This window comes from Hippopotamus amphibius, chromosome 4, assembly GCF_030028045.1.
Source record: "Hippopotamus amphibius kiboko isolate mHipAmp2 chromosome 4, mHipAmp2.hap2, whole genome shotgun sequence".
Lineage (NCBI taxonomy): Eukaryota > Metazoa > Chordata > Mammalia > Artiodactyla > Hippopotamidae > Hippopotamus > Hippopotamus amphibius.
Genome location: NC_080189.1, coordinates 167,012,550 through 167,039,633, shown reverse-complemented (window position 1 = coordinate 167,039,633; position 27,084 = coordinate 167,012,550).

The following is a 27,084-nucleotide window of genomic DNA, read 5'->3' as shown; positions in this document are numbered from 1 at the left end:
TATATACCCAGAAGTGGGATTGCTGGATCATACGATAGTTTTTTATTTTTTAATTTTTTTTTGAAATACATCCATACTATTTTTCATAGTAACTGCACCAATTTACATTTTCACCAACAGCACACGAGGTAGCCAAGATCTGAAAACTACCTAAGTGTCATCAACAGATGGATGGATAAAGAAGATGCGATTATATATATGTGTGTGTACAAATACACACATATACATACACACACTCACAATGGAGTATTATTCAGCCATGAGAAAGAAGGAAATCCTGCCCTTTGCAACAACATGGATGGGCCTTGGTGGCACTGTGCTAAGTGAAACGGGCCAAACAGAGAAAGACAGATACACATAGTATCACTTATATGTGGAATCTAAGTTTAAAAAAAGAAAAACTCATAGAAGCAGAAAGTGGAAAAGTGGTTTCCAGGAGCTAGAGAGTGGGGGAAATAGAAAGAAGTTGGTAAAAGTGTACAAACTCCCAAACTTTCAGCTATAAGATAAATAAGTCTGAGAACCTAATGTAAAACATGGTGACTATAGGACTATAGTTAATAACACTATATTGTTCAATTGAAATTTACTAAGAGAGTAGGAGTTAAGTGTTCTCACCAAAAAAAATACATATATATAATATATATACATATATTATATATATATGTAAGGTGATGGATGTGTTAATTAACTAAATGGGGGAATTCTTTCACAATGTATACAAATATCAAATCACCATGATGGACACTTTAAATATCTTATAATTCTATATGTCAATTATACTTCAATAAAGCTGAATTTTTAAAAAATAATAAAGGAGATTATTAAATTATCGGTTTAAATAATGTTCCTTAGGGAAATGGCAGAACAATATAGAGACCAGGATGAACTTCTAGGGAATAAAGATGTAGTGAAAGGGCAGAGGAGGAGGTAGGACAAATTAAATAGAAAACATCAGTGGTTATGACTGTAGAAAAGAACATCCAAGAAACCAAAGAAAAGAAGAGCATCGAAAAGTGGACTAAAATGGTCAAGTATTATATGTCATTGGCTTGCCAATTATTGGGTCACTCATGACATTAATAAAAGGAATTTCAGGAGAGTGATAGTGAACGTAGCCAAGGCTCCTAGGCTGAGAAGCAAATGGGAGTCAAGAGAGCAGAGATATTAAAGACCGACTGTATTACCTGCTACCACATGTGTGACGTGAGATGCACAGGCCAGCATGGTCTGTGGGTGAAAATCCATAATCACCAGTGTCCGTGGCTGCTCCTGCTCCTGCCATCTACTGCAGCACCACAGTTAGGGCCCATTTCTGGCATGGGGGAAGGAGAAGAGAGAGAAAGGCAGGGGGACCATTTAGTATGTATTTCACACTCATAAGACTTCCAAGTTGGGTTTTTGATGTTGTTCTTCCTCCCTCCTTCCCTCCCTCCCTTCCTCCCTTCCTTCCTTTCTTGGCTGCATTGGGTCTTTCATTGCTGCTCGCGGCGACAGGGGCTACTCTTCATTGCGGTGCGTGGGCTTCTCATTGCGGTGGCTTCTCTTGTTACAGAGCAAGGGCTCTAGGAGCATGGGCTTCAGTAGTTGTGGCACATGGGCTCAGTAGTTGTGGCTTGCGGGCTCTAGAGCACAGGCTCAGTAGTTGTGGCACATAAGCTTAGTTGCTCTGTGGCATGTGGAATCTTCCTGAACCAGGAATCAAACCTTTGTCCCCTGCATTGGCAGGCGGATTCTTAACCACTGCACCACCAGGGAAATCCTTGATGTTGTTCTTGAATAAAGATTTACTACAATCCAAGAGGGACACCTACAGAACTGAAAGAAAAGGATACTGTAAAACCGTATCCCAATACTGGGTCCCATTATCATTGTAATCTATGAATTATTGCTTTTCATTAAAATTAAATTGTGGATATCAGAATTAGTTATACATTATTATTAACATGCTAAAAATTATTATTTGTATTCTACAACTTGGAATTATGTTTTAGCATTTTTGTGTTTTTTTTTTTTTTTTTGGATAAACAGGAATCAAACAGGGAAAACTGAATGGGACATTCTTACCTCTGAGAGGTCGTGACCCCAAGCTTATGGTAATTTCTTCCCCCTCGGATGTTCCTATGCACCTCTACAGCTTTTCTGCATTTATGGGCCAGTCTGCTACATGCAAAAAATGACTGGTTTCTTTTTCCTTTTCTCTTACTTTTTCTCCCTTTCAGCTGATCGCCTTGGGTTGTGACCACTGCTTCTTCCAAGCAGTGGTAATTGACATGTCCACTAAAATTTTCACCTGATACACAGCTATCTTTGCAATCTGTTGTGTCTCATCTTCTCCTTCTGAGCCCCAGTGTGGCTCTAAAGTGTCCCAACCAGAAAGTGTGAGAGTTGGGAAGAATATCGCTCTCCCTTCTTGAGTTTCAGTCTATTAGAAAACTAGCAAATATTCCTCTACACTCTTCCCCCATCCATCCACATTTACCATAGGATTCAGACATGGAGCCTGGAAGTGTGGGCTAACAGGCAAACCCTAGTGACAAACACCATAACATATTCAATATTGCCTTGCACTCTAAGAGTGGCTTATCCTTTCTCTTAGTATAAGTCCTCTTCCAAATGGCTTGAACTCTTGGAATCACTCACCTCGGGGCCACTGCTACTCTATTGACATCATTAATGCCCTTTAATCTCCCTACGCAGTTCACTACAGTCATCATGGCAGTTAAGATTTACTGACCTCTTGCTATGCACCTGGCACCCTAAAAGTGATTTAATTGGCTTATTCTATTTAATTCTCACCAAAAAACTCATCAAATATTAATATCTCTATTTTCACAGAGAGGAAAATTGAGTTTTAGAAAGTTATATATAGAATTACCATATGACCCAGCAATCCCACTACAGGGCATATACCCAGAAAAAACCATAATTCAAAAAGACACATGCACCCCAATGTTCCTTGCAGCACTATTTACAATAGCCAGGTCATGGAAGCAACTTAAATGTCCACTGAGAGACGAGCAGATAAAGAAGATGTGGTACATATATACAATGGAATATTAATCAGCATAAAAAGGAACAAAATTGGGTCATTTGTAGAGATGCAGATGGACCTAGAGACCGTCATACAGAGTGAAGGAAGTCAGAAAGAGAAAAACAAATATCATATATTAATGCATATATGTGGAATCTAGAAAAAAGATACAGAAGAATCACTTTGCAAGGCAGAAATAGAGACAGAGATGTAGAGAACAAACGTATGGACACCAAGGCGGGAAGTGGGGGGTGGGGTGGGATGAATTCGGAGTTTGGGGTTGACATATATATACTAATATGTATAAAATAGGTAACTAAAAGATAAAATAAAAAAAGATATATAACTTTAAAAAAAAAAAAGTTATATAAGTTTGCCAGCATCATACAAAACCAGGCATTGAACCAGGACCCACATCTGCTGGGCTCCAAAGCCTGGAATATCACCACCATGTCATTCTCTAAGTGTCTTCAAGGCAAGTGCTCTATATGCACTATTCTCCATTCTGCCATCAATTTCTAGTACTGGAAATGGCACAGAGTGGGTGCGGGTGTCAATGAATATTTATTGAATGAATAAATAACAGTGGAAAATAAATCTCTCCCTGAAGCACCATTCATAATTGACTTTGAAATTTGCTTTGGGATTCAAGCTCAGATATATTTATGAACCTCCAGCCAATCTGTTGGGCTTTGTGAAAGAAACAAGGAAGAAACACGAGCCCTAACCTTTTATGGTCTACTAGTTTGTAGGAAAAACACAAACAAATAAAACCTACATTCATAGCCAGAGCTTCCCAAACCTCAACCAGAAGCTAGAAGTCAGGGAATCCTGAGATGTGATCAGTAGATGTAGACAGAGCAGGGCAGAACTTTGCTGAGAATGGGTCTTGGGAGAGAACCTTTAGGAATGGTCAGCACACTACCATAAAATATTCACTGCACAATGACTAAAGAGCTCTAGTTCAAATCCTTTTTTTTTTTTTTCCTGGACTCTAGAGAATAGCTTACCCAGGCTAAACTATCAACTTCCAAAGTTCTGGCGGGTATGTAATGAGCTCATAATACAGATCTCGATCTAGTAACCGAGACACTGCCAGTAGTGGCTAGGAGATCAAAACATACTCACCAGGGTGCTGAATACCTTCACTTTGCCCCTTCAGCTCCACTGTCCACATCCCTCTATCCTGCCCTGGGAGGCTGATCTCTGCAGATGAGCAGTCTCACTTATCACCGACTCCTGGCTGCTTCTGCTGATGGGCCGCACCTGTCAGAGTTGAAGGGTGAGAGTGAGGAGAGTAAACGCAGGGCATATATTACCCCGGCTCTCTCTCTCCTGTGTCCACTTTAGTTGCATAGAGTTTCTCTGTCTCTCCCTGACTCTCTGTCTCTCCCTCTCAGCTGGTAACTACCCCTTCAGGGGAGTGTGTGTGTTGCCCTTTTACTCTCTCCTGAGTACTGCCCCAACCTGTATTGCTTCCTTTTTGCTTCCTTATACTCTGTCCATAGCTTTGTAAATAGCCTCTTTAGTAAACATTTACCAAAAGACTCAGTTTGAGTTATATTCATCTGTTTCCTGCTAAGACCTTGGCTGACTGACAAACCAACATGACAAACATATGCTTCATTGAGAGAATGTAAAAGAAATAGTCTGCCCATAGGAAATGAAAACAGACTTGTAGAAGCTTAAGAAGCAACTCTTTTAAGAAGCTGTATAATTTGCATAATTAAGATCTAAAGCCATAGAAGCTGTTAGGTTCTAGATACAGCTTCATGAGTAGAGTTGTACCATGTGTAAACCATAAAAGAAATTCTGAATCAGTCTCTTTCCCTGGTCCTGGAATCTTATGCTTTATCCTTTCTTGTTTTCTAAGATGGGAGGAAAAGTCTTCACTTTTCTCAATTGCCACTACAGTCATATAGCAAAAGGACTGATGAAAATTTATGTACATACTGATCCACAGTCTCCTAAAATTGTTTAATAGAAATCATATGCCACTTGTTACATATGCAGGCTCTTAAGAGCACCCTGGGGAGTTATTCATAGGAATGTTGCGGCCAGGTGAAGGCTAAAACAGCTTGTTGTTGAGGTGTAAGTTGGAATGTGTGAGATGTATAGTTTGGGGTAGCAAAAAATATGGGAACTAGGGGATTGCCCTAGTAAATCATCAAGAAGTAGAAGAAATGCTATAAAAATTATGGCCAAGTCTAGGGATATCCACTGTCCTCCAGGGTGCAGATTTTAAATTTTGCTCTGCAAGTTCAGCAATTCTTAAAGTATTCTTTGATATGTTTATATATAATTATTTCTTTATTACACAATCCGTATATTTTACATTTAACCAGATGTTTTCTCCATCCAAGGAGACAACTGTCTTCTACCTTTTCCCTTTCATGATGCAATGGAATTCAGCCAGGTGAACAAGAAAGGTCTGTACTTTCATCCTTATGCAACTGTGCTCCCCACACCACAGGCAAGAGCTGCACATTTCCTATTTCCACATCTTCAATGAAACAACTTCTCTCTGGCGAAGTTTTAAGAAAAGTGCATTCAGGTGATGTGTGTAAACATTAAGACTGCTTTGAATGGGCAACAATTTTCATGGGGTGAGAGGTGGGGTCAGGAGCTGTTGTGTTCCAGCCATAGCAAAGACAACTTAAAGATCACAACCTGTATTGATTGCTAGTCATGGACTAGATATCTCTGAAGAATTTTCTAAAGAATTTTTCTGTTAAAATATCAATAACAAGTCACCGTTTAGGAAAATAGAGGCAACACAGCCTCAGATTGGTTGAAGTTGGAAAATTAGTTTACTAAGTTTGATTTATAAAGATCATATTTGTTTCTTTATGACATTATAACCATAGCCATGACAAAATTTATAATGATTAATGTCATTTGACTAAGTCATATCTTAAATCCTAAAGTATGAAAATTTATCTTCAGTTTTAACATATTTTAAATACTTTATTTAAACCTCATGAAGACTTTGTGCCTATTTTATCTCTACTTTATAGTGCCACTCTGGCTAAGTGACTTGGCTAGGAACACACAGGCAGTAAGTGGCAGAGATAAAATTGAAAACCAAGCTTTCCAAACCTAAATTGTATCCCATTTCACCATGTAGGCAATTTTTCATTTATGCCAAAGTGCTTATCTTCTTGATCTACACTTTGGAGAAATCATGTCATCAATCCAGATAAAGGTTCAACACAATTAATAGGCAAATCAAACCTCGTGATCCTTTAGGACATTATTGGAATGTGCTGTTTGAGTGAGATGTAAAGAGCTATCATTTCACTCTTTGTCTCCTCTGCTTATTTTCTCACACAACTCAAAAGGAATTCTTTTGCCCTAAGTCTACTCTTTGAAATAAAATAAAATATGTGTCCTGTGCTTTAATCTTGGGGGGGAAATAATAAAATAAGAACATGGAATATAAAGCCCAAATGCATACTATTCACTGTTTCGAAAGTTCAATTGTTCTCTTAGCTACTGTCCTCATCACATTGAAATGCCTTCTACAGAGATGGATGGTTCATCCTGAAGTCATGTACTGCCAGCAACGGCTTATCATTATAATTCCTCTGGGTAAAATGCATTTTCAAAGTACATCTTTCCTTCTCATTCTTCCTAACAAATGTGTAAGTAGGTAGTTTCATCTGCCTACTTGCCACTAGAGTATGATCTTACCCTACAATCTCTGAGCCCCAGGAGAACTCAGGAATCCCAACATTACAATAGGCATTGAGCCAAGGCAAAGAAGCAGCCGAGGTGTTAGGGGAAGGAGAAGAGAAGGAAGGGCCACTTTAAGATGGACAGCTCATATCTGAAACCTTTAGCCCTCCAATGAGAGTTTAAGTCCAATGATGCTTCTTCTGCTTTCTTTCCCGGAGTGGTAAAAGAGCAGGGAGGGTTGGGCCTCTCAAAACCAGAGGAAACTAGTATCAAAATTGAAAAAGATTGATGCACAAGAGGGAACACAATAATGTGATCCAGTCAAATGTTCAGTCCTACTTCAAGGTTTTAGTGACTCAGATTTGAAGCAGTCTCAAGGGAATGACTTACTTTACTTACAGATGAAAGCCATACTAAAGAGAAAAGGTAAACAAAAAACATAAGGTAACTTTTTAATCAAAAGCCAAGACCCTCACATGAGGATATAGATTTGCAAACAGGTAGTGGAAAAGGAAAGTCAATGGCCCTTTTGAAATAAGAACATATAAGGTCAGCTTTTGATTGTTTTTTCCTTCCTGCTTATAGAGACAGCAGGCAATTGTTCTTTAACCTCCAGTGCTAAGGGTTATTAATAATTCTCAGGACTTTGGAAAATAAAAATTCAACCCAATTCCAAAAGAAAATGGACAAATGCCCTGACATTTAAAGTGTTTGGGGGCATCAATTGACAGAATACACTTAAAATATTAATAAATAAATGCCACTCTAAAGAATATTGGAGGATATAAAAGCTGGCAAATGGCATACAGGCTTGTGTGTATAAACATATACAGCATAGACACAAAAAACTGAAGGATATGGATAGTGTCTAAGAAATCGTTTGAATATAGTCTTAGCAGTATCCCTTACTCCTAAAGCATTTCTGAAACCCTCAGCAAATGATGATTCAAGAAGCTCCAAAGAAATGTTATTTGGTGCCAAGCCATACATCCAGCAGGTGTCAATAAGCCATGAAAATAAGCAGAATCCTCTCTCTACATCAGTGTCTTTGCTTTCTAACTACTAGCTTCTTAAGTACAGCAACTTTAAGTGTTTTCCCCTACCATGGTGTTTGCTTTTCAGGTGACTATAGTTTGAGAAGTATAACAGAAGTGTAAAAAAAGTAGAAATAAAGAAGGAACCATGTCACTACTCAGAATGGAACCCATGTATTTCAACTTTCTCCTGGAATTGTTTTCTGGTTGATAAGACTATGTTATCAAAGTCAAGCTCAAAGGAAAAAGTATTTTATAGGCATTTCTTCTTTGTTTATCCCTTGTACTTATAAAGGAGAATTTATGTATTTTTTCCTGTTCTAAAAGTAATTCATGTTCACTTTTTTTTTAATTTGGAAAATACTATACAATCTAATGAAACAAATAATACAATCTATGATTGCAATGGTTACCATCGTTGATATTTGTAGTACTTCCTTCCACCGTATTTTTTGCACGTATACTTAGTATACTGTGCTTCACCAGCTTGGACGTTTATAATCCTTTTAACATGACAAAATTACCCAGCCACCCAACCTAGAGACTTGGGACTCACTTTAGATTCTTCTTTTTTCCCTACACAACTCACATTCAATATATCATCAAATACTGTAGATTCTATTGCCTTTCAATCTATTAGATGTCATTTTATCCTTCTCTAGTCACAATGCTACCAACTTAACTCAATCTATATCATCTTTTACCTTGGCTATGCTACTAGACCTAATTTATATCTCTACTTAGTCACACATTTCAACTCATTTTTTACATTACTTCTAAAATTGTTATTTTTAGTATTACTCTCCTGCTTTGAAATATTTCAGTGGTTTTCCATTTTCCTGAAAAATGTCAAACTCCTTAATATGGTGTACACAGCAATCCATCCTCTGGCCCCTTCCTACTGGTCTTTACTCTGGCTTCATTACCTCCCTTCTACTTTCCTATATGTTCTAATCATTCTGCTCTGCTTCTGTTTATCCAAACTATTCCTTGCCTAATGCTTTTATTCACTTTATTCCTCTCCTGGGGATACCCTCATCATCATTTCCTTCTGAATACCTCTCTTGCTCTTCCCATCACTTTCCAGGTAGAATAACCATATCTTCTTTATGTCCTACACTATTTGATATTTCTATCTACATAGTTCTGCCTTCACCTTCTGTATGTTTTTCTCCCCCTCCTAAAACTCTACTTCTTGGTGTCAGAAACCTTACCTTATACATCTTCGTGCTACCAAGATCTACAATTCAAATCCCAGTACAAAATAGATGTTCAAATATAAATAATGATGAAAAATGAATAACAATGAATAATAGGGAAGAGTAGTACTCTGACTTGTGGGTAAATGCCAAGCAAAAAGCAGACATTTGAACAAGCATGTCCTTCCCATTCCACGTTAACTTCACTCCACATGTCTCCATTTTTGACTTTGTTGCCCAACCACAAATGAAGGGCAAATTCAGCCTATTTAGAATCCCCATGGAGTGACAATTCATAAAGTGCAATAAAGTGACGGAACTCAGCAAACACCACAAAGCCATCACGAGAAAATTGTCACGTACTAAATCTGCTCAGGACTGCAGAGCGCTTAACTGATAGTCACATTTGTTTTGGGATGTTTGCCTAGAAATGTTCTTTTAATAAATGTACTAAATAAGATGCATAATTTAGCTCCTTCTCTGTAGCTTTCTGGCCAGCTGCCAGCACTGAGCTCCTACTCTGCTCCTCTCTTTTCCTCTTCCCTTGATCTCTCACCATCTCTCCTTTGGGTTTGACTCAGCACCAGCGTTACCTGCTGGCCTAGTAAAAAACAATCTCATTAAAAAAACACCACAGTTGTGCCTGCTGGCTTCATTTCTTCCCCAAAAGTTCAATTTACATCTTCCTTTGGAATAAGTAGAGAGGAAGTTCTCTCCAGGATGACTTTGTCCAGCTGTACTATATGCATACTGACAGACTGCAATATAAAAGATTGACAATTCTTGCCTTTATTGGGTTGATGAAAAAAGGGAGTTCCTTTGGTATTCCTCTATTTATCACCATGGGATGTGTTAAAGTTCTACTTTCTTTTGGAAGCTATGATGGTCAGTATTCAAGCTTGCTTTTCCTGTTCTTATGCAGCCTCAGGTAAAACTGAACAAGCTGAGAATCAGAAGACCTTGTTTCAAGACAGACCATTGGAAAACGATTTGCTATTTGGTGAGTAGCATAACTTACTTTCCTTATCTTTAAAAAATGAATATTATAAAAGAATCCCTGCCAACCCATTTGGTAGTGTATAAAAACACACACACAAAGAATCATTTGACCTCCTTATGAGACCAGTATGCCAGAATAGTTCCAAACACCATTCTTATTCTTCTTTGTAGTTGAGGATGTGTGTGTTCCTTGAGTTTGCCAACTATAAAACTCTCTTATCCTTTTCTCCTGTATGACCCATTATAATCCAATTTCCATAAAAGTGATGAGTTTGGAAGATTAGTCACAGTCCAAGTTTAGAATAACTTCTGGGGAATAATTCTTTACAACTCTGCCAACCCAATCTTTTATCTGGTTAAGAGATTTGGGCTCAAAAGTCTGGAAGGCTGACTATAATAATGATATAAAGTAAATGTCAGCTTAATATTTAATAAAAACTAATATTGTTAACTCTCACAGTAAAAACACATTATGCTTTACATAAGTTAATCCTTACAGCAACTCTATGAAGAAAACTATTGTTTTTGGCACCTTGAAGTGGATGAAACTGAATCATAGTAGGTATGAGATTTTTGGCTATGTTACTCGGCTTCTGCAAGTTTCAGAGCTAGCACCCAACCCTAGGTTTGCCTCCCTCAAAGCCCATTCTCCTAACCACAGCAGCATCTCTCATCCACACCTAAGCCATGTCTGGCTTTAACAACCAGGAGCACAGGAATACAAACAGATGCTTTTATCAGAAACTGACTTGTAATGAACAGTATCAACTCAGTGCCTATTGGAGTACTTATTTCCCTTATGTTTCTTCAAGACTGTGAATCTTCACCTCTCTCTCTCCTCACTGGATTGTGGCACAGCCTTGGCTTGCCATGATTTCTTTTCCAGCTGCCAACCTTGTATCCTGTGGTTGTGCTGAGCATGGCATCTAACAAAATGCAGGTCATTTCTCGGAATAAGCATTATTCATTTCTGTTGATTAAATTCAGAGGCAGCAGCCTGTGTTGCTCCCAATAGGCTGCTAAAAGGAACTGCAGAGCTTGAGGAGACGTTTTAAAAATCAAAATACTATGCTCAATTCTCCCATGTTGTGAAGGGCATGTCAATTCATCTTAGGAAGACCTCACAGGGCAGAAGTTTTTAAACACACTCCAGTAGCCCCTGTGTCCTAATTTTAAATGTTTCTGTTCTGTTTTATACCAGGTACTTGCTTTTCTTCCCCCCAAACCAAACTCAGTTTGTATTCAGTAGAGAAGGGAGGGAAAGCATAGCTACTTAATATTTATTCTTCACTGAAAAATAGTCTCAATCTTAAAGGTTCCTCAAGTTGGAGAAGGGCCAGGGTAAAGAAAAATTCTCCAAGATATATTTGACTACATTTATAAAATACGGTTCTGTTACCCACTAAACTTACTTGTATCACTACATTTCCATATGAAATTTAGGATCAGTTTCTCAACTTCTGGAAAAAAAAAAAGAGGATGCATTGAATCTGCACATCACTTTGAGGAATAATGTCATTCTTAAGATATTGTCTTCTAATCTAGGAACACGGGATATTTTTCCATTTGTTTACTTCTTTTTAAATTTAATTTAACGTTTTGCAGATTTTTCAATAAAAGTTTCGCAGCCTACTATTTAATTTATTCATACTTTGTTCTATTGGATGCCATCATAAATAAAATTTTCTTAATTTTATTTTCAGAATATTCATGGATAGTGTATAGAAATGCTATATATTTTTGTACTGTATATTAAACTTTTATCCGGAAACCTTGTTGAAATTATTTATTAATTCTAGTTGCTTTCCATAGATTCTTTAGAATTTTCTACATACAATATTATCATCTAAAAATAGAGGTAGTTTTACTTCATTTCCAGTCTAGATGCCTTTTATTTCTTTGTCTTACATAATTGTTATCTGAGAATGGGGATAGTTTTAACTCTCCATTTCTAATCTGTAAGACTTTTACTTCTTTTTCTTGTCTAGTTGCCCCCACAAGAATATCCAGTGCAACGCTGAATAGAAGTGATGAAAATAGGCAAGCTTTTCTTGAAGGAAAAGCATTCAGCCTTTCACCATTAAGTATTATGTTAGCTGCACATTTTCCTAGAAGTTCTCTTCTATTCCTAGGTCACTGAGTATTTTTTTGTTTTTAGGTTTTGTTTTTTTCATTTTTTTCCCTCATGAAAGAGAGTTTGAGAGGAAAAAGATGGTAGCGAAGTAACAGGATGTGGAACACATCTCTTTCCACAGATGCATCAGGAATACATCAAAAGACGCAATAATTCCCACAGAAAACTGGCTGTACACTAGCAGAAGACCTTGGACATCAGAAAGGACTGCAAAGATCCTGACATAACTGGGTAGGACAGAGGGGAAAAAAATTTAAAAAAAGGAGAAAGAGGAGGAGAAGAAAGGAAAGGGACAGGTCCTACACCCTGGGGTGGGGGGAGCTGAAACAGAGGAGAGATTGCAGAATTTGGGGAAAACCCTTTATCTGACTGGGAAACTCCTGCTCCAACAGGGAATTTGACTGGGTCAGAAGGGAGACATTTGGGACCATCCAAAGAGGGTGAAACAGCCGATCTGTGGCAGACAGGAAAGAGTGAAAAACACAAGAGGGTCTGTACCACGGCTCTGCGTGTCCAGAGTGAGACGTGGGTTCACAGCTGTATAGGGGTCTGGGAGCTCGAACATGGGAACCAGAGAACTGGTTCAGGGTGGGAAACATTGTTGGCTGTGGGGAGACAGACTGAGGGGACAGGAGAGAAGAAATCTGCAGTGGAGAAGGCCTACTGCGGAAAGCTGGGCAGCCATGGTGGTGGTGTGCTACTGCTGACTCGCACACAGTGGGGAGAAGCCACTGTTGTAGCCTCTCTTTCGGCACCTGCAGTGAACAAAGGGAGGCTCCCTCTGGGCCTGGCTGTTGCAGTCAACAAGGGATAGAAAAAGTCCCCTTGGGGAGGCTGGCCTGGTGTGCCTGCTGCCGAGAGCCAGAAGAAGTCCACAGAGAAGGATATCTCTGGAGACATTCTGCTTATATCCGAGCACACCAGCTTCCCTCTGTAATTGGCGCTGATGCTGCCAGGGCTCCCAAGAACCAAGCAGAGCACTACTGCTGACTCACACGCCAGAGAAGGAGCCACTGTTGTAGACTTCTTTTAGTGCTTGCGACAAACAAAGGGAAGCCCCCTCTGGGCCTGGCTGTCACAGTCGACAAGGGATAGAAAAAGCCCCCAGGCGGAGGTACTGGCTGGGTGTGCCTGCTGCCAAGAGCCAGAAGAAGTCCGCAGAGTGGGCCAGCTCTGGAGACATTCTGCTTATACCCAAGCCCATTGGCTTCCCTGTGCAATAGGTACTGCCACCATCAGGGCTCCCATAATCCAGGCAGGGCACTACTGCTGACTCACACATAGGGGAAGGAGCCACTATTGTACCCTCTCTCTCCCCACACACTGGCGCCTACAGACAAACAATAAAGGAAGCTCTGCTGGTCACAGAGTAACACAAAAAGCCCCTGAGGGCTGCCCATCAGGTGCCTTGCACCAGGCACCAGTAAAGAACCACGCTAAGGCCAGATTTCCTATACCCACAGTCATCAGCATCCCTGCACATTCAGTGTCACACCTGGGGCAGGATGCTACTGTTGAGTCACATACAGGGAGGGGAGCAACTATCAAAGCCTCTCTCTCCCAACACACCTGCATCTGCAGATGAACAATAAAGGAAACCCTCACTGAGGCAGACCCAAAGGGCTCTAAGGCAGCCTCAGGACCAGACTCTGGTGGTTGGACCAAATGCAGAAGCAGGGATAAAACCAAAGCTGAACACCAGGGAAAGGGGGACTAAGAAAGAGGTTCTAAAATCTTTCCATCAGATATACACACTGCAGACTAAATCCCCGTGATCAGCTAGGTAGACCCTATGTCTTTGGAATATCTGAGTAGCCAATGAATGTTCCCACAAATGAAAAAGGCCAACCTAGCAGCTGTGGATTGTGGCAACAAGCACACACAGGAACTGGGCCAGATCTGAGCCTAAGTGGACCCCACAGGACCCACAGCAGGTCCAGAGTCCAACCCAGAGGCAGAAGAGGGCCTCTTGGGGAGGTGAAGGTGGCCTGAGGCTCAAGGTGTATACAAGGACACTTACACCTGAGACCCCAAGGAAACAGAATTATTATTATTAATTCTATTGATCTGATCCATTCTGTGGTCAATTTTAGCTTTTATTTTTTAATTATGATGATAGTCCTAAGGGATCTTCATGTTTTATAACCTTCTTTTGTTCTATTTTTTAGTTTTATTTTCATTTTTATTTTTAATCTTTTTATATATTTCTATTTCTACCTAACTTTTCTGTAGTGCTATTTATCTCCCCTAACTTCTTTTCTTCTTTATCTTTAATACATTTCTATTTTATTTTTATTTTTTCTTTTTCTTTTTATATTTCAGTCATACTATGCTCTCCTATTGCTCTGTGTTCTATTCCTTTTTATTTTATTTTATTACACTTTTAATCAATATTATCAGTCTGCTCTGTTTCCTTGCTTTATTTTTCAGATGACACACTGCTTTGGTTTTTGTTATTAGGTTTTGTCTTTATCTTAGTTCTAATTATAATTCTTTGATTTCATTTTGGGGATCTTCAGTCTATCCGGTTGTTCTCTTGCTCTTTGTAATATTTGCTCCCTGTTTCTATTTGGTCACTGTTAAATTTGGTCTTCGTTTTCACAATTTCCCTGTTTTTTCTTTCTTTCTTTTTTTTTTTTCCCCTTGGTTTTGAACTTTTGTTGCTTTTCTTTTTAATTGTCTGGTTGTGTTCTGGGGTTCTTCTGTCAGGCTGTTCTAGTGCTTTATGTTCTATTGGGTTCTGTTTTTGTTATTCTTCTGTATGTACATGTTTCCTTGATTCAGTATTTGTTTGTTTGACTTAAACTTTTACCATTAGTCTGGGGCTTGTATAGTCTTTTTTAATCCCCTTTATTGCCAGGATGGGTGACCTCTGGAGTCTGGGTTCCTCAACCAGAAGTCAAGTCAGAGGCTCTGGGGAGGGAGCACTGAGTCCAGGATGCTAGACCACTAGAGACTCCTCAGCCACAGGGAAGATCAACCACAGAGAATTCTCACAGAGGCCACTATCAGAGTCTAAGACCCGGCTTCGTCCAGCTGCCTGCAACTGCCAGTGCTGAGTACCTCACACCAAACTACAAATAAGACAGGAACACAAAACCACCCATCAGCACACAGACTACCTAATGCCATATTAAGCTCGCAGATACCCTAAAACATACCACCTGACATGGCCCTGTTCATCAGAGGGAAAAGATTCAGATCCACACACCAGAAAGCAGGTGCCAGACCCTCCCATCAGGAAGCCTATTCATGACACTGGACCAACACCACCACAGAAGGCAGAGAACAAAAACAAAAGGAATTCCTACTAGGCAGCATAGGGAAAGGAGATAGCAAATACTATAAATTAGACAAATTGAGAAAACAAAGAAGCACCTTGCAGGCAAAGGAGCAAGATAAAAACCCAAAAGACCAAACAAGTGAAGAGGAAATAGGAAAACTGCCTGAAAAAGAATTCAGAGTAATGATAGTAAAGATGATCCAAAGTCTCAAAAACAAAATAGAGAAAATACAAGAAATATTTCATAAGGTCCTAGAAGAACTAAAGAGCAAACAAACAGTAATGAACAACACAATAACTGAAATTAAAAATACTCTAGATGGTTTAAACAGTGGAATAACTAAGGCAAAAGAACAAGTAAGTGAGTTGGAAGATAGAATGGTGGAAATAACTGCCACAGAGCAGGAAAAATAAAAAAGAATAAAAAGAATGGAAGACAGTCTCAGAGACCTCAGTGACATTAAGCACACCAACATTTGAATTATAGGCGTGCCAGAAGAAGCAGAAAAAAAGAAAGGGTCTGAGAAAATATTTGAAGAGGTAATAGTGGAAAACTTCTCTAACATCGGAAAGGAAATAGTTAACCAAGTCCAAGAAGTGCAGAGAGTCCCATACAGAATAAACCCAAGGAGAAACACACCGAGGCACATATTAATTAAACTAATGAAAATTAAACACAAAGAAAAAATATTAAAAGCAGCAAGAGAAAAGCAAAAAATAACACATAAGGGAAAACCCATAAGGATAACAGTTGATCTCTCTGCAGAAACTCTGCAGACCAGAAGGGAGTGGCAGGATATACATACAGTCTTGAAAGAGAAAAACCTATAGCCAAGAATACTCTACCCAACAAGAATCTCATTCAGATTCAACAGAGAAATCAAAAGTTAAGAGAATTCAACACCACCAAACCAGTCTTACAACAATTGCTAAAGGAACTATTCTAGGCAGGGAAGACAAGAGAAGGAAAAGACCTACAAAAACAAACCCAAAACAATTAAGAAAATGGTAATAGGAACATACATGTCAATAATTACTTTAAATGTAGATGGATTAAATGCTCCAGTCAAAAAACATGACTGGCTGAATGGATACAAAAACAAGACCCTTATATATGCTGTCTATAAGAAACCCACTTCAGACCTAGGAACAGATGCAGACTGAAAGTAAGTTTACAGAAAAGTATATTCCACGCAAATGGAAGTCAAAATAAAGCCAGAGTAGCAATACTTATATCAGACAAGTTAGACTTTAAAGAAAAGACTTTTACAAGAGACAAAAAAGGACACTATATAAAGATCAAGGAATCAATCCAAGAAGAAGATAAAACAATTGTAAATATCTATGCACCCAACATAGGAGAACTTCAATACATAAGGTAAATGCTGACAGCCATAAAAGAGGAAATCGACAGTAACACAATAATAGTAGGAGACTTTAACACTCCACTTACACCAATGGACAGATCATTCAAACAGAAAATAAAAAAGGAAACACAAGCTTTAAAGGACACATTAGACCATCTTGACTTAATTCACATTTATAGGACATTCCATCCAAAAACTACAGAATACACTTTCTTCTCAAGGGCACATGGAACATTTTCCAGGATAGATCACATCTTGGGTCACAAATCAAGCCTTGGTAAATGCAAGAAAATTGAAATCATATCAAGCATCTTCTCTGACCACAATGCCATGAGACTAGATATCAATTAAAGGGAAAAAAAGTAAAAAATACAAACACATGGGAGCTAAACAATACATTATTAAACAATCAAGAAATCACTAAAAAAATCAAGAGGAAATCAAAAAATACCTAGAAACAAATGACAATGAAAACACAACAACCCCAAACCTATGGGATGCAGTAAAAGCAGTTCTAAGAGGGAGGTTTACAGCAATACAATCCTACCTCAAGAAACAAGAAAAATCTTGAATAAACAACCTAACCTTACACTTAAAACAATCAGAGTAGAAGAACAACAACAAAAAAAAACCCTCAAAGTAAGCAGAAGGAAAGAAATCATAAAGATCAGATCAGAAAAAAAAACCAAAAAGAAATGAAGGAAACAATAGAAAAGATTGATAAAACTAAAAGCTGGTTCTTTGAGAAGATAAACAAAATTGATAAACCATTAGCCAGGCTCATCAGGAAAAAAAGGGAGAAGACGCAAATCAACAGAATTAGAAATGAAAAAGGAGAAGTAACAACGGACACCTCAGAAATACAAAACATCATGAGAGACTACTACGAACAACTATATGCCAATCAATTGGATAACCTGGAAGAAATGGATAAATTCTTAGAAAAATACAATCTTCCAAGACTGAACCAGGAAGAAATAGAAACTATGAACAGACCAATCACAAGCACTGAAATAGAGACTGTGATTAAAAATCTCCTAACAAACAAAACCTCAGGGCCAGATGGCTTCACAGGCGAATTCTATCAAACATTTTGAGAAGAGCTAACACCTAACCTTCTCAAACTCTTCCAAAATAAACAAATGGAGGAACACTCCCATACTCATTCTATGAGGCCACCATCACCCTGATACCAAAACCAGGCAAAGATGTCACAATAAAAGAAAATTATAGGCCAATATCACTGATGAATATAGATGCAAAAATTCTCCACAGAATACTAGCTAATAGAATCCAACAGCACATTAAAAAGATCATACACCTAACAAAGGGAGTCCAACTCGAGGATGGAAGATGCCTTAGAGGACTGGGGCAGGGAGGGTGGGGGGGACCTGAGGGGGGGGGAGTCAAGAAAGGGAGGGAATACGGGGATATGTGTATAAAAACAGATGATTGAACTTGGTGTACCCCCCCCCAAAAAAAAAAAGATACACCATGATCAAGTGGGGTTTATCCCTGGGATGCAAGGATTCTTCCATATACGCAAATCAATCAATGCAATACATCATATTAACAAAGTGAAGGATAAAAACCATATGATCATCTCAATAGATGCAGAAAAAGCTTTTGACAAAATTCAACATCCATTTATGATAGAAACTCTCCAGAAAATGGGCATAGAAGGAAATTACCTCAACATAATAAAAGCCATATATGACAAACCAAAAGCCAACATCATTCTAAATGGTGAAAAACTGAAAGCATTCCCTCTAAGAACAGGAACAAGATGAGGATGCCCATTCTCACCACTATTAATCACCGTAGTTTTGAAAGTGTTAGCCACAGCAATCAGAGAAGAAAATGAAACAAAAGGAATCCAAATTGGAAAAGAAGTAAAATTGTCACTCTTTGCAGATGACATCATATTATACATAGAAAACCCTAAAGATGCTACCAGAAAACTGCTAGCACTAATTGATGATTTTAGTAAAGTAGCAGGATACAAAATGAATGCACAGAAATCCATTGTATTCCTATATACTAACAACAAAAGAGTAGAAAGACAAACTAAGGACACACTCCCATTTACCACTGCAACAAAAAGAATAAATACCTAGGAATAAACCTACCTAAGAAGGCAAAAGACCTGTATGTAGAAAACTATAAGACACTGATGAAAGAAATCAAAACAATACAAATGGAAGGATGTACCATGTTCTCGGATTGGAAGAATCAACATTGTGAAAATGACTATGCTACCCAAAGCAGTTTACAGATTCAACACAAATCCCTATTAAATTACCAGTCACATTTTTCACAGAAGTAGAACATGAAATTTTATGATTTGTATGGAAATGCAAAAGACTGCGAATAGCCAAAGCAATCTTGAGAAGGAAAGATGGAGTTGGTGGAATCAGGCTTCCTGACTTCAAACTATACTACAAGGCTACAGTGATCAAGACAGTATGGTACTGGTACAACAACAGAAATATAGGTCAATGAAGAGAATAGAGAGCCCAGAGATAAACCCATGCACATATGGGCACCTTATCTTTGACAAAGGAGGCAAGAAAATACAATGGAAAAAAGACAGCCTCTTCAATAAGTGGTGCTGGGAAAATTGGACAGCTACATGTAAAAGAATGAAATTTTAACACTTCCTAACACCATATACAAAAATAAACTCAAAATGGATTAAAGACCTAAATGTAAGGCCAGACACTATAAAACTCTTAGAGGAAAACTTAGGCAGAACCCTCTATGACATACACCAAAGCAAGATACTTTTTGACCCACCTCCTAGAATAATGGAAATAAAATCAAAAATAAACGAATGGGACCTAATGAAACTTAAAAGCTTTTGCACAACAACAACAACAAAAACAACCCTCAGAATGGGAGAAAGTATTGGCCAATGAAGCAATGGACAAAGGATTAATCTCAAAAATATACAAGTAGCTCATGCAATTTAATACCAAAAAAGCAAATAACCCCATCCAAAAATGGGTAGAAGACCTAAATAGACATTTCTCCAAAGAAGACATGCAAATGGCTAACAAACACATGAAAAGATGCTCAACATCACTAATGAGGTATCACTGGTCAGAATGGCCATCATCAAAAAATCTAGAAACAATAAATGCTGAAGAGGGTGTAGAGAAAAGGGAACCCTCCTGCACTGTTGGTGGGAATGTAAACTGGTACAGCCACTATGGAAAATAGTATGGAGGTTCCTTAAAAACTAAAAATAGAACTAACATATGACCCAGCAATCCCATTCCTGGGCATATACCCTGAGAAAACCATCATCCAAAAAGAAACATGTACCACAATGTTTATTGCAGCACTATTTACAATAGCCAGGACATGGAAGCAACTAAATGCCCATCAACAGATGAATGGGTAAAGAAGATGTGGCACATATATACAGTGGAATATTAGCCATAAAAAGGAATGAAACTGAGTTATTTGTAGTGAGGTGGATGGACCTAGAGTCTGTCGTACAGAGCAAAATAAGCCAGAAAGAGAAAAACAAATACCGTATGCTAACACACATATATGAAATCTAAAAAAATGGTCCTGATGAATCCAGTGACAGAGCAAGAATAAAGATGCAGATGTAGAGAACGGACTTGAGGACACGAGGGGAGGGAGTGGGCGAAGGGGAAGCTGGGATGAAGTGAGAGAGTAGCATAGACATATATACACTACCAAGTGTAAAATAGATAGCTAGTGGGAAGCTGCTGCATAACACAGGGAGATCAACTCGATGATGGGTGATACCTTAGAGGGCCAGGACAGGGAGGGTGGGAGGGAGTCGTGGGAGGGAGGGATATAGAGGTATATGTATAAATACAGCTGATTCACTTTGGTGTACCTCAAAAGCTGTACAAGAGTGTAAAGCAATTATATCCCAATAAAGAAATTAAAAAAAAAAAAAAAACTAACAGAGTAGTTGGATCCTAACGTCTACAGTGGGAAGCAGACTCTTATTTCCTTGTTGGTCTTCTGTCTGGCTGTTCTGTTTATTGTTGGGAATAGAGTATTGAATTCTACAGCTATTACTATTGAACTATTTTCCCTTAAACTTTGTCAGTTTTTGCCTCATGTATTCTGAGACTTCATTGTTAGCTGCATGTACGTTTAATATTATGTCCTCCTGTTAGACTGACCCTTTTATAATTTTAAATGTCACTCAATCTTCAGCAATAATTTTACTTTAATGTCTTTTTAATCTAATATTAGTAAGCCACTTTTGTTCTCTTTGTTTACTATTTGCATGGTATATCTTTTCTCATCATTTTACTTTCAATCTCTTTTTCTCATTGAGTCTAAAGTGTTTGTCATAGACAGCTTGTTGTTGAATCATGTTTGCTTTAATACACTCTACCAATCTCTGCCTTTTGTTTCTCATTCCTCATATTTTCCTGTGACATTTTTGGCCAGTTTTTTATTTGCCTCAATTGCTGTAGCCATTCCAGCCATCTACAGTAGTAAACAATTGCCGCTAACATATTTTTTGACAAATGTCCTGGGGACAGGGCTTTCCTCATTGAGTGAGCTCTGGGTCAGGTCAAATACAGACTCTGCAAATAAAGAAAAGATCAAAAACTGCCAAATAGTTCAAATAGTAACAATTCTCTGAGGATGGAGCTTTTTGAGGAGCTCCAAATCCATTCTGCCCTCTCCAGTGACTACAGATCTGCTCATTTTCACATCTATTATGATTCTGAAGTTATTTTTCAAGGATATCCTGGGGTAGCTTTTTACTTCCAACCCCCTTTTTTTCTGGGGAAGACTTGACCAACACTCATTGAAGTTGCCATTTAATGACACATACTCTAACACTTGTCAAGTTCTAAATAAGGAATAGTTACCTGGAAAAAAAAAACAAACAACCTGCTTATATATCATGTTCACTCAAGTTCCCTTGAAAGTGTCTTTGTCATCTCCAGTCAAATTAGATTTGCTAAATTCAATTTTATTTGTAAGCTGTATAAAACTTTAAAAATCTGTGTCTATAGTCTTAGTAACATGAACCCTAATTATTAAAGTGCAGTAAGTGAGTAATGCACTTTAAGACTATAAAATGTTTCTCCTGAATTTCCAGTGCTTAAAGGTTAGGGAATAATAACATATCCTAGAAAAAAGTATATGTTATACTCTCCCTTTAAAAGTGAATAACTATCATTTAGTCTATGCATGAGCATAATTCTTTGAATATCTATACTTTCTTCCAATTTCATTGTTAAATGACCTATTATCATCTGAAGTTAAGAAGTTTGGGAAATGGTGTTACAATAGTATCTTAAAACACCACTAGTATGTTAAAACTGGCTCAGCCTTTCTTAAAGTATACTTAAATTTAAAACTTAAAGAAAATAAATAGGTGCATATTCTTAGTTGATACTTGTACAGGGTGCATAACTTTTATAATGAAAAGTAATAGGATCTATGACTTTTAGTAGTGCATATAGACATATGAAATAGAACTACACTCTCTAGCCTTCCTTGATGCTAGTAACTATGTGAATAGGGCCTAATCAATAATTTGTAAATGGAAGTGATACGTACAACTTCTGCGTAATAATATTACTGAGATGTGAAAGGAGGGTTAACATAATCATCCTTACTCCTTCCCACTGAATGGAATATAATGTATATCATGGAGTTCTGACAGACGGATTATATGAGATTACCTGAGGAATGTAAGCCACACATGCTTCAGAGTCACAAAATCCAGGTTTCTGTCACCATAAAGTCGCCATAACCACTCCCACCCAACTGCCAACCTCAAGACTTTTACATGACAGAGAAATTATTGGTTGTCTTATTAAGGCCACTGTTTCAGGGGATTTGAGTCATTCCCAGCTGAATCTAATGTCATCTGACAGTGCAGTTTGCAAGGCTTAAAACTTACTTTCCTGAGTTTAGTGAAACGATTACATGCATCATAGAAATTTAATTAAGTTACTCATTGATGATTGGTATTACTTAACCAGAACATGTTTGCAGAAAAATCTCTATAATGTGATAAAATGAATATTCTGAGATAGAATTATTTCTTAAACACTAAGGTACATTCACACTTATACCAGTTAATTTCTTGTAAAATTGAAACTGACCTTCTCTGTGCCTTCAATCAGTTTTGTAAGGTTGTGAATATTCATGCAATAAGAATTTGTGCCTCTTTTGCCTGGTAATATTATTTACCCCTGTTACATATTACTTTTTTCATTATAGAAGCCAACAATCAGTCTCTGAAAGGTCTCTCCTGATTTCCCTAGGCAGAATTCTCCACCATATATCTGTATTCCCATAGTATTTTATAAACAGCTTCTATCATTTCAGGTAATGCATTACAGTTATCTTTGGCGTTTATGCATCTCCCTTGTTTACTATGCTCTAAACATCTCAAAAGACGCGCAAGTGTTCTATCCATCTGTGTTTTCCACGCCTCACACAGAGCATATAGTAGGCTTTATGAGTTTTCTATTTTTGTGTAACTATTTGCCGCAAAGTTAGTAGCTTAAAACAATACCCATTTATTGTCTTGCACTTTTCGTGGTTCAGAAATACAAATGGGTCTGACAAAGTTCTTTGTTTATGGTCTCACATTTCAAAATCAAGTTGTCAATTAGGCTGAGCTCCTACCCTCAGGAGCTGTGGATGATTCTGCTTCCAAGCTCATTTAGCTTGCTGTCAGAATTCAGTTTCTTACTTTTGTAGACTGATAGGTTGTCATTTTCTTGCTGATTATAAGCAGGGGTCCATGAATTTCTAGAGGGCCCTGAACTTCATGTCATGCAGGCTCTTGTATCCACAAGCCAGCTATGGTGTGGTGAATCCTTCTCATGCTTTGAATCTCTCTGCTTGCCTTTCTTTTTTATTTATTTATTTATTTATTTATTTATTTATTTATTTATTGCTGCATCGAGTCTTCTTTGCTGCACACGGCCTTTCTCTAGTTGTGATGAGCGGGGACTACTCTTTGTTGTGGTGTGTGGGCTTCTCATTGCAGAGCACTGGCTCTAGGCACGTGGGCTTCCGCAGCTACAGCACACGGCTCAGTAGTTGTGGCGCACAGGCTTAGTTGCTCTGTGGCATGTGGGATCTTGCCGGACCGGGAATTGAACCTGTGTCCCCTGCATTGGCAGCCAGATTCTTAACCACTGAGCCACCAGGGAAGTCCCTCTCTGCTTCCCTTTCTATCACCAGCTAGAAACAAATCTTTTTTATTTTAAAGGGCTCATGTAAATAGGTTAAGCCCACCCAGACATCTCCCTTCTGCTATATACTGTAACATAATCATAGTATCTCATCATTTTCACAGGTTCCACCCACCCACACTAAAAGGGAGGAGGTTATGCAGATGGAGGAGAACTGAGGGGTCATTCTTAGAATTCTGCCTACCAGATGGGAATAAAAAATGTATCTAATAAGAAAATGAGCCTTAACATGTTGAATTCTGCTAGCAAATAGACATTTGAAATGTAAATGTTTTAAAATTTGAGTTAACATTTTATTCTCAAAGATCCGTAAGCACATGGACACAATTTCCTTTTACAGTATGTTCAATATTCAATAATCAAAGCCTTAGGAGCTTGAGTGACACATCATTACTAATCTGATCAATAAAGAAAAATAGAACAATGAAACATATTATAAATTTAAAAAAATAAAACAAAGCTAAGAAGGAACAAAGCAACAAATAAAGCATATGGGGTTCTATCAACACATTCCTAGGGAATTAGATGATTACTCACTCTACATGCAAATAACCAAAGGGCTACATGACCTTTCTAGGACAAATAAGAGCTTCTCCAAGGAGACCTTCTGTCCCTGCCACTGCAGAGAGCAACTGGCATCTGTAGTAAATAAACCACCCAATCACAACGGCAAAACTGTATGTAGAGAAACAACAAAAAACAGTAAACAGTGGTGGTGAATTATGTAAATGAATTATGATTAGGGAAATGTAATTTGGGTGTATCAAGATTATATTTACATCAGAGATAAATGGTATTTTGCAATGCAAGAACACAACTGCTTTGACATGTGTAAGCAGAGTAGAAGGGAAGTAATCTGCCTACCACAGAAAGTGAACTTAGACTTCTTTCTGTCAAGGTCTATCTAAATTCTCCTGCCAACCATTTCATCTTTGTCTAAAGTTCTGCATAGCTGAATCTTTGGCTTTCCTCCATTTTCCTGATATGAAATAGGTGTTATTTAACCCATATGCATCCTCCAATCCAAGGCATTGTTACTGCTGGACTTTTGTTTTGCCTCTAAATCAAAGTTTCTCTAGTCACCATGAACATGTTTCCAGAGACAACATACCTGCTACTACCTTGGTCCAGAGCCTAAGGACCAGTCACACGTGGAAAGAACTCACTCACACAGTCACCATCACCCCTGATTCTACAGGTTCTGCTTCCCATATCTAAATGCTGCCCACATTCCAGGGTTCTGCTGAGATGATTCAGAATGCTGGTACCCATTTAAAATCACCATTGTGCCTGTCCTGCCCTCTGGACATTAAGCTTAACTTTGGGTTGGCCTGCTCTCAAACATAATCTTATGCTAATTCCAAACTCACTCCTCCTTTTCTTTCCAATCTATTTTTTTAAATGGCAGTCAAGTCTCAGAATATTACACTTGCTTTTCCCATCCAAAATAGGAATATAGGTAGTGTCACAATTCATATAATCTTTCAAGAATTTCTGCAGGTCAGTTCATTTACGAGCTACTTGTATACATTCTGCTCCCTTTCCCAGAAACATAGAATTCTTAAAATATGGGGGGAAAATTATCTCCAGTAATATTAAGAATTTTAGCTAAAAATATACCTATACACATGTATATAAAACATAACAATGCGTACTCTGCAAATCTATAAAATCAATTTACCTTACCCCTTAGGGAAGCCTGAGTGTGTGTGCTGTTTCCTAACAGAACTCCATGGAATGCGTCAATGTCAGTCTCATACATTGAATGTATCCTCATCAGAGTATGTGATTCCCTACTCTCCTCACACAAAGGCTACGCAGAATCCTGAAAGCAGTTACAACACCTCTCTGAAGAATTGCCCCCTCTGCTTATTTTCTGCCATCAGCTCTTTGGCTACTTGGGCTGCAATCAGCTGAGATTGCTACCTCCCAAGATTCCAGGAGTCCTGCCACCGTAAGTTGCAGGTCAATCAGCTTTTTTTAATGTTTATCAATTCCACACAGAAAAGATTCATTTGTGGTATCATAGGTGCCACCTTTCTCCCAATTTTCTTGGACTGACCAGAAAGTCATTGCATCTTCCATTCTGATGCCCAGGTCCCAGTCAGTCCTCCAAAAGATTCTATACTCACCCAGTCCTTCAGCTTCTCTCCTTTTTCTAGAGTTGTCTTATACAAATATCATGTTCCATATCTAAACTATATTTTGATTTTGCTTAATGTCTGCCAAGAACAGACACGCAGGAAAAAAAAAGTGAATGGCTTAGACATCTTCCTCAGACCAGCAGGTATTGTTTCTATGTAAGTCACAAGTTTGATTTTTAGCCTTAGTTGCTAGTAACTATAACTTCTGATCATTTAACAACTTTGTCAAAACTCACATAGGTTGGAGCCATGAACCAGTGCCTGAGTTAAAGGTAAACACACTGTTCCTTGCATGGACATCCACAGTCATCACTGTAGCATATTCTAATTACTGTAATGACTCAGGACTCAGAAATATGAAAGAAAATGCTCAGGTCTATTAGAGCATTTTGTCTGGATGAGAATATGCTTCTTGAAACCTTTTTTCTCAAGGCTCCTATTATTTCCCACTGGAGACTGTCATTTGGAGACTTTTGGACATTCCACTTTTTCTTTAAAGTTATTCATTCCTATCACTTAGAGCCTTGCAGATCACCCTCAAACAATTTTTCTGCCATAATATTTCTAATCCATTTGAGGGTTAAAGGATCGTTTTCATTCACTGCAGCTATGTGTAATTTCTCCTCACTCTGTTAATTATTTCTTTGATAACAATGTTACATCTTAATGTGTGAAACACACTCACCATAAGTTAATCAAATATTGCTTGCATTTATTTTCATATTCCAAATATGTTTCCTCTATTTGGTCCTTAGGGGCCAGCAAAGAAAATCTTATTTGAGTCACATCCAACTAACTAATGGGAATCTAAAGGGAGAAATGGAGATTCTGCTTCTTTACTTTTCAAATTTAGCATGATCGTGCAAATAGAAAATATCTGGCTTGAGAAATATAAAGATATGAGTGGTTGAATGGCAATATGAACTTCATCCGTTCATATGGATTATTTTTTATAGTTAAAACTGAAGTAAAAACACTTTCCA